The sequence below is a fragment of the Gallus gallus genome, chromosome 18 (genome assembly GCF_016699485.2).
Source record: "Gallus gallus isolate bGalGal1 chromosome 18, bGalGal1.mat.broiler.GRCg7b, whole genome shotgun sequence".
In the NCBI taxonomy this organism is placed as follows: Eukaryota; Metazoa; Chordata; class Aves; order Galliformes; family Phasianidae; genus Gallus; species Gallus gallus.
The window spans coordinates 3,459,402-3,473,591 of record NC_052549.1 but is presented as its reverse complement, the minus strand read 5'-3'; the positions used below and the strand labels follow the sequence as shown (position 1 = coordinate 3,473,591).

General features: G+C 47.4%; 1 long non-coding RNA gene across 34 annotated transcripts in view; it reads left to right on the top strand.

The window, feature by feature from the left end:
- LOC101750578 overlaps positions 1-14,190 on the top strand; it is a 235,925-nt gene that overhangs the window by 213,688 nt on the left and 8,047 nt on the right. For 21 of the 34 annotated variants that reach the window (XR_005840636.2, XR_005840634.2, XR_005840624.2 and 18 more), the window contains 3 exons: positions 6,534-6,637; positions 6,907-7,025; positions 10,382-10,667. This is a non-coding gene — a long non-coding RNA (uncharacterized LOC101750578). Of the gene's footprint in view, positions 1-6,533; positions 6,677-6,906; positions 7,026-10,381; positions 10,668-11,138; positions 11,287-14,190 lie in introns of all 34 variants that reach the window. The other 13 variants (XR_005840651.2, XR_005840650.2, XR_005840628.2 and 10 more) reach the window with 7 other exon arrangements.

Genomic DNA, 14,190 nt, shown 5'->3' with positions numbered 1-14,190 from the left:
TATTTACATCTCCTTAACTAGGCAGGCTTTCAACCCAATCATAGCCCCGGGAGCGCGTTGCTCTTCCCCACAAACATGGAAGGGGACTGGGATTTATCACGGGGCACAGGGCAAGTGGCTGATACTGCACAGCCATTCGATAATCCGGACCATCTGCACGCAGGCCGCCGTGCCGCCTCTTCCCATCCTTTTTTCTCTCCGCACAGAACAGGGGCAGCCTGGATCTGAAGGGAGGTGCAATTTTAAGCGGGGCTGACGTGCCTCTGTGCCAGTGTGGGATGGATTAGAATTAGTTTCTGCTAATTTGCACCACATGGAGCTTTCAGTTTGAATTCTGTCTCCTGAATTAACAGGCAGACCACCCTCTCAGTATCCTGCCTGCTGTATTTCCCGTTGCGAGGGGAGGATTTCTCATCCATCCCGCTGTTCCTGTGGTTCAGTCAGTGCGGTACCCAGTGCTCAATGGGAAGGGGCATCTGTGGCTGTTTGTATGCAGCCTCTTGGGGCCCCAAGCTGATCCAAACCTGGAAAACAGTGAGCCTGGAAGTTTGGGAGAAGGAAGGATGAACGCATCAATGATTATTGCCTCCCGATTGTTTTTATGCTTGTCTGAATGACAGATTGTTTCTGTTTAGGAGGCAGCTCTAAGGAGTCTTGCTGCTGTTCCAAGCAAAGAAACCAGTAAGATCCAGGGTCTCTGATTTCTTGCTAGTAGTGATGAAATCATCTGTTCTGGTGGAGCAGAATAAAAAAAAAAAGCAGGTCATAGGATCATAGAACTATTAAGGTTGGAAAAGATCTCTATGATTGTCTGGTCCAACTATCTGCCTGCCACCAATTCTGCCCACTAAACCATGTCCAGGTACCATATCCCCACTGTTCTTGAACACCTCCAGGGACGGCGACTCCACCATTTCCCCAGGCAGCCTGTGCCAGTGTCTGACCAGTCTTTTCTAGTAGTCTTCCTTAATATCTATCCTGAGGTCCTTTGGAAGTATTTCTACCAGTGATGACTACAGTTTCTCCTGCTGGAGCAGGCCGGAGTACAGCATAGGCTTGTAGCTAATCTGGCTGCAGGTGTTAGAGTCATACTGCAGGAACACCAGAACACTGGAGTGAGATGTGGGCAATACCTGCTCAGCCCATGGGGCCCATCTGCCACCCATGCAAAGTGCATTTTGTAGAGTTTCGCCTACTCTATTTGTAGGGTTCACTGAGTCCAAGGCAAATGTCCTGAGTTGGTTTCAGGCAACTGTTCAGCCAGGACTGCAGGCAGGAGATTCTCCCTTAAGCTCAGCCTTTATGTTCTCCTTCTCAGGCTCGTGATTATTCTCTTTTTCCAGTGACCTTAACAAGGAGGGGCAAGCGGCTGGGTCGGGTATGGCCAGATCTGGTTTGATTTTCCTCTCACATATTGACCTCCTCTTTGCCTTCACATGGGTTGTTTCAGTCTCTCCGTGGTTAGGTCCTGATCTGAAAAAAGATATTAATGTAATAACAATCCCTGATACATGCTTTATATCCAGAAGAGCCCGGATAACTGTAGCTGGGGAAACACTTATGCCTTAGATGTGTAATTTCTTAGCAAAGGTCTGCACATTTCTGGTGGCTTCTGAATCATAAAGATGCTGGCTGCTTGCAGCCATAACTTTCAGATGACTTGTGCTGAGATGATGTAGCAATTCTGGGAGCTCTGTAGAAGTTCAGGAGCTCCAAACAAACCTCAGATAAAGCAGCTCTTGAACTGAAGACCTCCTCACCATAATAGAAGGCAGAATAAGGCTGAACGTCAAGCAATGCTGGCTACTTTGAGGGCCTGCAGCTGGCTACGCAGTGTTGATGTGAACCCAAAGTACTGCCATTATGGGCTGAATTTTGCTCTGAGCCACTGTGCTGTGAGTAAATCTGGAGCACCTTCCCTGGATGTGGCTGAATAAACTCAAATGAATAAAGAAAAAAATACTCTTATTCGCTTTCCATGTTTGCCCGAGGAACAGTAACATTTCTTTCTGTTGGAGCTTTCAGAAGGCTCAATATTTCATCCTTGCTTTTTAAGAGTTTTGTTACATTTTGATCCCAACCTGGGTGTAAGAGCTAAATGTGTGCTTCCATGTTCTGACTATCGTGAATGGTGTTTTGTGTGTTAACTGTAGCGATGTGTTTGCAGGCAAGGACTGGGGAAAGGAGGAGGAACAGAGTTCCTCTGTTTGGGCTGTTCCAAGCTGGTGTGTTGCAAAGGCCTTCCTGGTTCTGGTCTACGTGCAACCCTACCAATGCAACTGCAGGGGTTTTATAAGAGCTATCCACAAATTTATTACATCTTTTCAGCCAAGAAAGACTATCTCTAACAGTTTTAAGTCAAAAGGTTTCATTTTGCTGTTTCCAAGCTGGCATACTTCTCTTGGTTATTTCAAAACAGGTGTCTTAGAAATGTACCTACGTTTAATTTCTCAAACCCCTTTTTCATGGCCTCAGAATGAAACTAGGTGAAGTTGGTGAAATACTTCACTTGATATCTCAGCAGCTTTAAATCTTGTTTTTATTTCAAGTGGGCTGAATTGATCTCTATGTCTTTTTGTGAGGGCAACCTGAAATTATTCACCAGAGAAGCAAAGGAATCATTTATTCACCCAGTTCTGGGGCTTAACTCTTTCCCAGGGTCCAACAGAGAGTCAGTCTAGCCCTCGGCTCTTTTACCTCCCTTTGCCCTTCCTGCTAATTTTTATTACGTGTCCTTAAAGTCAGGAAAATAGACTTTCTCAATGAGAGAGTATCTGAGCCTTAGGTGTTTATTGCTCTCGCTCGATGGCTGGCAGCAGGCGCTCCCTTACAATGGGTCCAGCACAGAGGTGCCTGGGCAGATGACAATTTCCCCTGTGGTTTTCTCATTCCTGTCTGCTGGAAAGGTGATAAAAACAGACATCTCACATGTACTTTGTCCTGTGTAGTACGCAAGAGTTGGGATTGCTCCTTGGGAAGACAAGGAAAGAGAGGACCTCAGTTTACACCCTTTATCCTTTTCTAACCAGGCAGCATGATCTTTCTTTTGTTTGTTTTTTAGAGCCCAGATGATTCATGCAAGCTGGAAAGCTTTTACCAATAATTCCCAAATACGGAAAGATGTGCCTGCAGTGTGGCACATTTTAGAATAGCATCCACTCTGGATTTAAGGGTTTCAGATGGTGGAGAATCCATCACAGTCCGGGATGAATAATTCTGATGGTTCATTACTCTTTCAATTACAAACTGGCACCTTCCTTGCAGTTTGAATTTGTCTAATTTTGGCTTCCAGCCGTTTGATCTTGATAGGCTTTTGTCTGTTAGATTAAAGAGAGTTCTGCAGATAGACATCTCCTCTTTAGTGGGTGCTCTTTATCATTAATAAGTTACTTCTCCTTCTTTTTGGTAAGCTAAATTCTAAAGCACTGTAACTATCTCCATGCAAGTGGTCCCCTTCTACCCTACAGCCCTCAAAACTGTAATTGCAGTTCCCTTTTTCATTCCTAGTCCCCAATAAGCATATTGTGCCGTTAAAGACATCTGTGCAGATCTGCTGCTACACCTGCAGTGGCACTAGGTGGAGGTACCTGTATTTAGGCCCCTGGCTCAGGCCTTAGGACTCCAGAAAAAGGGTGCAACATCCATCTCCCCTAACCTGAACCACCTGTAGGTTTAGCAGTAGGCCAGACATTATCACCTGGTCTCCCGAGCACATCTTGCTTAGGCTAAATGCTTATGTGGTTTCCTGGTAAATGCTCACAGAGCTGCAGTAGCCCAGAGAATGCTGCTGGAAGGAGTACTCCTGTTCTGCTGCCAACTGCAGCTGTGCAGCCCCTGGCATAGTGAGGTTCTGCTGGAGGGCAGCTGGGCAAACTCATATCTTCCAAAGGAAACCATCCAGTCTGCTATCAATTTATCTTCTGCAAGTTTGGGGGAAGGTGCCACGCTTCATAACTCGTGTGCTGCTTGGCCAGCTAAATCCAGCAGGGATAGCTTGTTGATTTCAGGCTTGTGGACAGAGCGTGCTGTCCTCTTCTGCTCTTTGGTCCTGGCCATCTTAGAAATTGCCCTGACCTTTGTGTTGTGATGCAGATGCTGGCAGGGAATTCTCAAGGATAGCCATTGTCCTCAGTCCCTCTACCCACGCATCTGCCTGAGGGGAAGCTGGAGAACATCGCTGGCATACTCACAGCTCTTCAGAGCCATGCCTGGGGTTGGCCTGTTTTACTGATGTTTTAGAGCTGTTTGACAGTATCCTGGCTTTTCCTAGAGTAATTTAGGTTTATATGCAGCGACTGATCGTGTGCCAGGAGTTTTATTACAGACAACAAATTTCATTCAATCAACAGCAGAGACCAAACAGCCATTGTTTGAACTCAGTGCTTAGGACAACACTGGATGACTCCAGGCACACCAGATGGGCCCTACCGCCATCACTTTGCTCTCCATGAGCAATCAACAAGTGGATGGGCTGCAGGCTTCCCACGGAGCTGTGCTGGGTAGGATCACAGGCCCAGCCATGGGATGCTTGTATGGGAGGTCTCGTTGCTGCTTCCGGTGAGTTGGTCAAAGTGGTACTTTCTGTCAAGTCTTTGCCACCACGCAGCCATTAGAGTGCAGTAGCTGAGCAGAGCAACTTGCTGTTGCACGAGACAGTATTTTTTGCTGTGCCAAAGGTGTTTTCGATTGATATCGAAATAGCAATAGAGATGCAGTTAGTTCTTGGGGGCCTGTGAATCAGAGGCACCAGAAGATCTCTCCCTTGTGCACTCTTGATAAACTAGTCTGTCTTCTCTACCATCGCCTGAGGCTCAGAAGGATGCTTTGGAGATACTCTGCTTGCTGACTCTCATTTCGTGAGCAGCCAAGCTCTGTGGAACTGTTTAGTGGATGCTCAGCTGAGGTGCTGGAAGGCTGATTGCAGCAGGGCAAAACTCACAGATTCATAGCTCAGGTAAGAGGGAGGCACAACAGAGCACCAAGAGTCTGAAGGAACAAGCATGAATGTGTGTAAGCCACGGTGTGAAACCAGTACTATAAATAACAGCCTGATGGAAACCAGATCTGTTCTGCGTATGCTTCCCATTTCTACTCCAAAGCAAGAAAGTTGTTTGCAGTGAAACACTCATACAAGGCCATGATTTGGCCTCTGTTCCTTCCCCCAAGGCATGTGCTGGTCCTTCTGAGACCTTTAATGGGAGGTTCTGGGCATGACCGAGGAAAGGAATGTGCAGATCTCATGAAAGATTTCCTATTGATCACTACTTGTGAGGGTAGGCCAGCATCATTCGTTGCATAATGTAAATTGCCTTTCTCACTTGTTTCTCCCTGCCTCATTTTTACAAAAGAGAAATACTGGGAGCCAAAGTAACTGGTCTGAGTGCAGAAGATGCTGTTAACAAGTGCTTCTGATATCAGCATCCAGGGCTCCCCTCGTAGCATTTAGAGCGTTGGCCTCTTCAAGCTGCCAGTCAGACAAAGTGGAGGAGGCAGGAACTGCCACATGTAAACATCCTCGGTGCAAAATCCTCCTGTGAGCCACCAGAGCCACTAAGTTTGCTTCCCTCTTACCTTGTATTCAAGTAAATCACCAAGGTCAGGGTGATTAAGTTTGCATAGGTCAGTGTGAGTGAGGAGCAGCAGTACTGCTGGCTTTGGGGAATGTAAGGAGAGCAGAAATTTGGCTACCATTTTTCAGGGAGTTGAAGAGAAGGAAGCATATTCCCCAAGGCAAACAGCAGAGACCCATTTGGAATAAATCTACTTGCTGGCTGCGCTCCTCAATCTGGCAATCAGCTCATTTACAATTCAGGCCAAGTTTTGCACTCTGGTCAGCTTTAACTAATAAAGATCTAGCATGGTACCTTGCTAATCTCATTAGATGGAGATGTATGTTTTGGTAGCGGTTTCTGGGGAAGGACAGAGAGAAATACATTTAGCAATTCATGCTTGAGCTCCTTCTGCCAGGTTTTTTAAAAGCATGTATGTATGGGTGTGTGTATACACAGTGTGTATGCTCTATGTGTGCATGTTCCTACTAACCACTCCTACTTAAATATCCCACTGAATGTAGTTGTACCAGTGGCCCTATCCCCTGGGATAAATGCATTCCAGGCTATGGGGGCTTGGAAGCTCCATCAGTCTCATTGCATGGGGCTGGGTACTGATCAGCAGGGGTCTTGGGAAGGTTTTCTTGTACCCTCCTGCTGTTAGACATGCTGAACTCTGCTATGCAGGCAGCATACAGGCAGCACTCCCCCAAACATGAAGGTCCGGGAGAAGCTGTGATATTAAAACCTGCTGATTTCAATGGTGTGCCCATTGCCTCATGGTCAGGTTTATTTTCAGTAACCAATGGATTTTCTTCCCCAGCTCTGTGCTTGACTTTAAAAAGAAATAAACCAGGAACTGGGCCAGCATTAATAAATGGCAGCTCTTCCACTTGGAGTACGAGGCATTGCTCCACCCTCCTAAGCCAACTGCTTGCAGAAAAACAGCAAAAACACAGTTTTCTCTCCTTTTTCTGTTCCCAGACTGCCGTGGCTGAGTGCTCTGTGTTTGCTTTGAAGTGCCCCATGCATCTGCAGGCTCTGCTCCTCACTCCTTCCTGATGCCCTCCGCGGTGACACCTGTCAGGGTGAGCAGCTTCTATCACCGTCCTCTGCGTGGAGAGGCTGTAAGTAATGCAAAGAGGGAAGCATAGTGACACTGTGGGACACACTTGATTAATCCATTGGTCAAGGCGGTAGCACGGAGGCTTTGTTGCACTGTGCATGGCTTGTTCCTTCCCTTCCTCGTGTCACAACAAGGACGTTGTTGTGTTTTGCTGAATCCTTCCTTGCTTGGGGCCAGTCATTTATCAAAAGAGATTTCCATCTTGGACTAATAATTCATCTCTTATTGCAGCCCTCGCTGCTCTGAGGGTCCATTTGTTTCCTCTTATCACAGCCTAATGATTTGGCCAAGGAAAATTTCTGCCCATCCTGGGGACAGTGGCTGAGAGATCGGGAGAACCTGGCCTCCAGGTAGGGACAAGCCTTGTGGGTGTGGGAAGGGGCCCTGGGGTCAGGCCTCCTGCTTTGGCAACTCTCCCTTTGTGCTTTTTTCTCAAACGAATGCTCACACCCACACATCTCCAACCCCCCACTCTTTCATAATTGTCATAGAATCACTAAAGTTGGAAAAGACCTCTAAGGTCATAAAGCCCAACCATCTGTGGACAGATGCCCCATCCCTGGAGGTGTTCGAGGCCAGGTTGGATGGGGCCCTGGACAGCCTGGTCTAGTATTAGGTATGGAGGTTGGTGGCCCTGCATGCAGCAGGGGGATTGGACCTTGATGATCCTTGAGGTCCCTTCCAACCCAAGCCATTCTGTGATTCTATGATTCTATGATTCTATGATTCTATGAATACCCATCCCCACCATGACCACACAGGGCATCATTAGGGCTGGAAAAGACTTTGTCTTTCCACCTCACCCTGACAAACTGGGAGCGAAAGGAGAGTAAGACTTTGTCATCCAGACCTGGCCAGTGATGGGATTAAAGAAGGGAGGATGGGTGAATGGATCAACAGATAGTAATCACAGAAGCATAATTAATAATAATGACAGAAGGGGCGTCTTGCTCCTATTAATAGTACATGCACAGCTTTAATCAGCTCTGTCCCCCATCTGATGGGAGATTTGAACTGAATCAATTGCTAGTTTCTATCAGAAAGCTGTTCCGATCAGATTGATGGTCCCTTGATAGTTTATTTCAAAGGAGGAGAAATTCTTACTCAGTTATTTATTTCAGCATCACAATCTGCTTACGGGACCCAGGACAAATCCTGCCTTGCAGCCATTCCCCTGCTCTGAGCACACAGCAGCAGATTCAGCTGGGGCCATCGTGACCACTCGTACCACTTCAGAAGTTTTATTTAAGGAGAAGTTCCAAAACCTCATTGGCTTGTTAAGCACATCATAGGTATCAATTGCCCATTGCTGTATGGCCTGCAAAAGATGCAGCAAATGCAGTAATAACCTTTTTCAGCATTTCATCTGGAAGCCCCATTTACCTGAACCGAGCTGCTTCCAATGAATATTTCACAACGTGTTTCACCACAAGTGCACTTGCGACTCATGAAGCAAAAACACAAATGTTTTAATTCTGACAAAATGAGCATTTTTCATGCACCAGCCTCTATTCGGCACATAGTTCTGTGGCTAAATGGCTTTCTGATTATCATGTCCCAGGATATTACTTCAACTGAAGTGATATGAAATGTCATTAAAAAGTAATGTTCCTCTGCTTTGACAATCATATTAGTAAACATTGGAGACTCTGCAGGTTATATGTCAGGCGGGCCGACACTAATGGCTTTATTAACATATGCAGTAGCACTTTGTCAAACCTTCTTGTTAATCTAAATTTGCAGGTGACAATAAGAAAGGGAGGGGGAGTGAGGTGATGGTGTTTAAATACTGCTTAGGTTTGGCCACAAGTGAAAGGAGCTGGGAAATCCCCAGCAAGATCAGAAGATCAGAGCTCCCCTGCGCCCATCCCAGCCCCTGCTTATGGTGGAGCAGTGGGGCTATTGGGATCCTCCCAGCATAATGACATGAGGTGGGGCTTCATGTGGCTCAGTTGCCAGGCATGGTTGTAGGGATGCTCCAATGGAGCAGTCTCCCATCCCTAGAATACCCTGACCTGATAAGGCTGCCTTTGTAGGAACTGCTGACCACGGGGTTCCCACTGCTGTGTTAGAATCACAGAATCACTGAATGGCTTGGGTTGGAAGGGATCTCAAAGACCATCCAGTTTCAACCCCTGCTGTGGGTAGGATTGCCAACCACTACATTAGGCACTACGTTAGGGCCCATCCAGCCTGACCTTGAGCAATCACGGGGATGGAGGTTCCTCTTTTGAGTCTACCTTAGGGGAAGGCAACAACTGAGATGCTCCTGAGAGCAGATCTGTGTTCTCCATGGGCTAAGCAAAGCCAGTGACTCGCAGTGGTTTTATTTTGGGAGCTGGGAAGTGTAAGTACAGTGGGACCTATTCTTGTCCGAATGACTAAGCCTCTGCCAGCCCAGAGCTCTTCATCTTGGCAAACAGATGGTGCGTGGAGTAAAAGAGATGCTGTTCGCTGCTATGAAAGGCCTTTTCTTTCTGGAGCAGCGCCTTAAAGGTACAATGGTTTGTTTTGTGGTGCTGGGCGTTGGGTTGCCTTTCAGGGAGCAACACGAGCAGGGATCACAGAGCAGGGGTCACAGAGCAGCAGCAGCCCGGGGTGATGTTCCCAAAGGGGATGGAAGGGCTACATCCTCTGTTGGTGCAAATTGGGCTGGCTGCAGGCAGCTCGGCTGCATCCCTCTGAGGTATGCTGAGGTGCAAACAACATTTCTTGAACCAGGACCATTTCTTGGGCCCTTCAACCTTTCACAGCCCCATGTACTTGGTGGGACACAGAGCTCATGGTGTGCAGGTGCATGGCTAAAGCCACTTATTCCTTAACCATCTGTTGAGCTCTGCTGGCTGGCATCAATTATAGATCTGCCACCTATGCCTGTTGCTGCTGCAGCCTGTTACCTTGTTACCTGCAACTTTTGCAGATTTGGTGCAGAATGGGTTTTGTAAAGGGTGTTCGGCACAGCAGATGCTGGAGCTGATAAGGGCTGTGCTTATGTGGGAGCTCAGCCCAGGCTCTGTGATACCCAGTCTGCATTTTGCTGAGCTCTGCCTGGCTGGGAACTTGGGGCTGGCATTTGTGATATCTGTGCGAATGGGCTGGGGGAATGCAGAGGGTTAGAGATAGCATTAGAGGATGTGGGGCTGAGCAGGAGCAGCTCCTGAACATTTTGGATCCCGTGAATGTTGGAGACTCAGTAGTGCAGCACTCCGAGGATGGAGAGGGTACCTGGAATTTTAGTGCCATGCTTTCACTCCTGCTTGTGCCATCGTGGCACCCAGGTGTGACATGGCTATGGGGTGTGGGTGCTGACCTCCTCCTTCCCAGCCCGTCACTTCTCACATGGTGCCTGCACATACTGTGGTTATCTGATGCCCTGGTTTTGTAGTGCAGCACAAGGGCAGTGAGAACTGAAGAGCTGCTGAATAAGTGCTTAAGGGAGGGAAGGATTTCCTCTCCTCTACACACTTTTTTACTCCTTCCTTCTTCTAATAGTGGCAATGGAAAAAAAAAATGTAATGTGTGGAAGGGCCTTGAGGGCAACAGGTTGGAAAACAAACACCAGAAGAATGAGAAATAGTTACTGGAAGAAGAGAGCTTTAAGATCCAACTTCTTATATTTCTTTGATCTTTTTAAGAAAATGGAAAAGAGAAAAATCCTTTTTGTTGAAAAACTCGTGATAAGTTTTTTTGTGTTGTTTCTCCTCAGGATGGAGTTTGCAATGTAATAACCTCATTCTGCTACAAATGCTGAGGCTTCACGACTCATCTGTCTGCCAGGCAGAGCATTTCCTGACCTTTTTAAGAAAGCTGGGGATGGAAAAGCAGCCGGACTGGAGGGTGTCCCGTCTGCCTGGAACCAAAACAGCATCGCTGAGAGTTCTGGAGGGGAGGAAACTTGCAGCTCAGAGCCAGCAGTGAGGGCTGAGAGCTTGCATGACCTCCCCTTCCTCCAGAGAGGGAAGATTGGACTGGCTGCTATTATATTTGAGCATGTAAGTGATGATGTTCTCCTTCAAATATCTCATCAGCTGATAAATGCAAATCCAGAAGAAGCTGATGCTTGCATAGGGAGCTGGATGTCCAGGGCTGCTTTCTCTGATGGTGTTGGACATGAGCAGTGGGTATCCCACATTTTGCACTAAGGACATTGGAGGTGTGATGGCAGAAGGCACTGCTTCCATCAGTGTTTTCGGTGGCAAGTTTGAGAATGGAAACCTAAAACACTGCAGCTTCTCTGGTGCTGTCCCAGGTCAGGTGTCCTAGGTCAGAGATGTCTCATGGGAGCATGGCTGTCCCCTGTTAGTGAAAGATGTCCTTGTTTCAGCTGGAATAGAATGGATTGTCACCTAGTAGCTGGGATGGTGTTCTGTTTTGGATTTAGGATGATCCTTCTGGTCTCTTCCAACTTGGGATATTCTGTGATTCATAATGCGGGTAACACACCAGTGGTTTTGTTGGTGCAGAGAGGTGCTGCATGGAGCCAAGGGCATCTCAGCTTCTCTTGTTGCCCTGCCAGTGAGGGGATGGGGGGCACAAACTGCTGAGAGGGGACAGCACTACAACAGCAAACCAAAAGGATATCCCATACCATATGGCATCATGCTGAGTCTGGTGAGCATTGCATTGTGCATCACTTGTTCTGTATATTCTTTTATCATTATCATCTTCCCTTCCTTTTCTGTTCTATTAAACTATCTTTGTCTCAACCCATGAGTTTTACCTTTTTTTCCAGTTCTCTCCCCCATCTCTTTCGGAGGAGTGATCAGACTGCTGTATGGTGCTGAGCAGCCCACCAAGTCCAAGCCACAGAGGTGGTACGGGACACACAGACACACACCCGACACAGGACAGGGCTGACAGGGCCTTTGCTTCCACGATCTCCTTTCTGTTGCATCCTGTTCACTGCGTGGCTACAGCAGGGAGCATGTGGTAAATTTTGGGTTGCTCACAAGGGTGGCAGCGCCCTGTCCCTGCACACAGCCAAGGTCAGGGGGTGGGCTCTGAGCACTGATGGAGCTGTGCGTGTCCCTGCTCATTGCAGAGGAGTGGGACCAGATGGCCTTTAGGGGTCCCTTCCAACTCCAACAATTCTATGATTCTATGGTTCCAGACTTTTTGGGTGAAGCAGAAGGGATAGCTAACGCGCTTCTGTCTTCGCCTGGCTGGTGCCATGGAGAAATGCATGATTAATTTGTTTAAAACTCACCAAGGAGATGTGTGCTCTTCCTATGCTGTGAAACCAGAGCCAGAGCCTTGGTCTGTAATTCTTTTAAGGAGAAATGACGTAGTTGGTCTTGATTAAAGCATTCGTTTAACGTTGATTAAACCATGGTTAAATTATTCATGTGTCTGGCTATTCATAGGCTACATAAGGAATTTATTGGGATGAGATGGGTTGCTGTGCTCGGTATAAAAACTTGCTGCTGCGCTCACTAGTAACTAGCATGGCAAAAATAAACAAAGATGGCAAAAGAGGGATTTTCTGCATTAACACTGTAATATAAATGGAGCAGTCTTTAAAGCTGAAATAGCATTAGGATCTTGGTGATTTTTTTCCTTCAACATTTAAAAGCTTGAGGTCTATAAAATGTCCCCCACGCTGATGAGGGCCTGTTTGTACCGATCACCAGAGGGCCTTTTTGTTGCTGTCATCTCCAAGAATAAATCACAGATGTAGGGAATGGCTGCACCTGGCTCTGCCCCACTTTGGTCACAGGCTCACGGATGAGAGCCCCACAGAGGAGCATGGGTGGGAGGAATGCAAACCTCGGCTCCCATCCAAACGCCTTGCCGAGATGGAACCCTCCCCAGGGTCAGCTTTTTGGCCAATCTTCTTGCTATTCCCAAGAGCATTTCCTCTCCTGTGCCAGGGCTGTGTTTTCTTGCTTGCATCCCAGTGGGATAAAACTCCGGACCCCAGATCTTGAGTGCAACCACACAGAGTGGTGGTCCCTGGGGCCACTGTGGGGTGACACAGCCCCACATGTCCCCGAGTGGGAGGATGTGCTCAGCTCAGCGTGATGGGAAGGGTGCCTGAGGGGGCATTTGGTCCTCATTAGCAGAAGCTCAGTAGCTGTTTTGTCATTTTTCTTGTTTGTCATAAAAAATAAATACGGTTTAATAGATGATCTTACAGAGCAGGTTTTGGCAACAAAATAGTCCGTGTCCCATTATAAACTTGATGTGTATAATTTAAAGCGAGATGGAATATAAAACCATTTCCAGCTCAGATGAAGGAGAGGGAGACACGGATTTAGGCCCTGATTGTGCTGAAATGAAAAACAGCACATTGTCAGATAGTGCATTAAATCATGCATTCCGTTTCATGAAGTCCAAGCTATAAACAGCCCTTTTCGGAATAATTAATCACAGTTTATTTTTTGGAGAGAGGATCTCTTTCGTTTCTTTGTTTATTTTTAGGGCTGCCCTGCGTAGAAGAGCTGCCTCTTTTACACAGAGCGATGTGATGGTTTGGTGAGGGCTTGGGGGTGATGGGGATGTCCCGTATCAGGGCTGCCCCTTCTCAGACCCACACACTGTGAGCAGAAGTCCTGATGCCCAATGGAAGGAAATCAGTGCAGCTGTGCTCAAGCTCCAGTGCTACTGTGTGCCAAGGAGAGATGGGGACCCAGCGCGCTTCCTAGACCCCTGTGGTGCATCCTGGTTTCAGCAGAGCCAGTGTAAATCCAGAACAGCTCTGAAGAAGTCAGTTGAATCACTCGAGACTCAAATAGGCTGGAGGAGATAGGAAACTATTCACAGCTTGTGTGTAGCTGTTGACATCACATATAACAATCTCGCTGAACGCAGCAGCAGTGTGGTGTAGGCAGGGCGCTCATCTCTGCTGTTGTTGAGTTTCCTGATGTTTCCTGTTATCACAGCTTCGTTACAGTTGTTTTAGGACTGCAGATCATTCAGGTTGGAGCGCGTCACCTGTGTGCCATCCATGATGGGATGCCACTGGGTGAAGCTTTGCCTCTTCTTGGGCTTGTTGTGAAGCTGGGGCACTGCAGAAGTCCCAGAAGGGCTAAAAATAGTGATGGATAAAGCTGCCAACTCCTGCACCCTGGAGGATATCAAGCCAGCATTCCTCTGCCTTTGCAGCCTTTGCTTGTGCCATGCTCTTTTCCAGTGCCTGACCACTCTACAATCTAAAGTTTCAGTGGGTTTCTCCATCCACTCAAACCTTATGATAAAGAACCCATCAGGTCCTGTAGGAAACCTCCTGTTCCACTGCAGCAAGAGGCTGTACACCAACGTGCGTGTCCCAGGAGGTAAGCCAGCCTTTCTCTGAGCTGGGAAGTGGTGTGTTCTACTGGGCAACCCAACCAGTTTGCTTTGGCTGCGCTGCCGCACATCCTCAGGGCAGCTGTTCCTTGGTTGGGTGCTCCGTGCTGGAGGTGTCGTGGCAGTGTTGGAACTGCAATAGATGAGACTCGTGCCAAAATAATTCACTTTAGGTTGCTTAACTATTTTTTTTTTCCAATGAAAAATCAAAATTTCCTGTGCAAGATG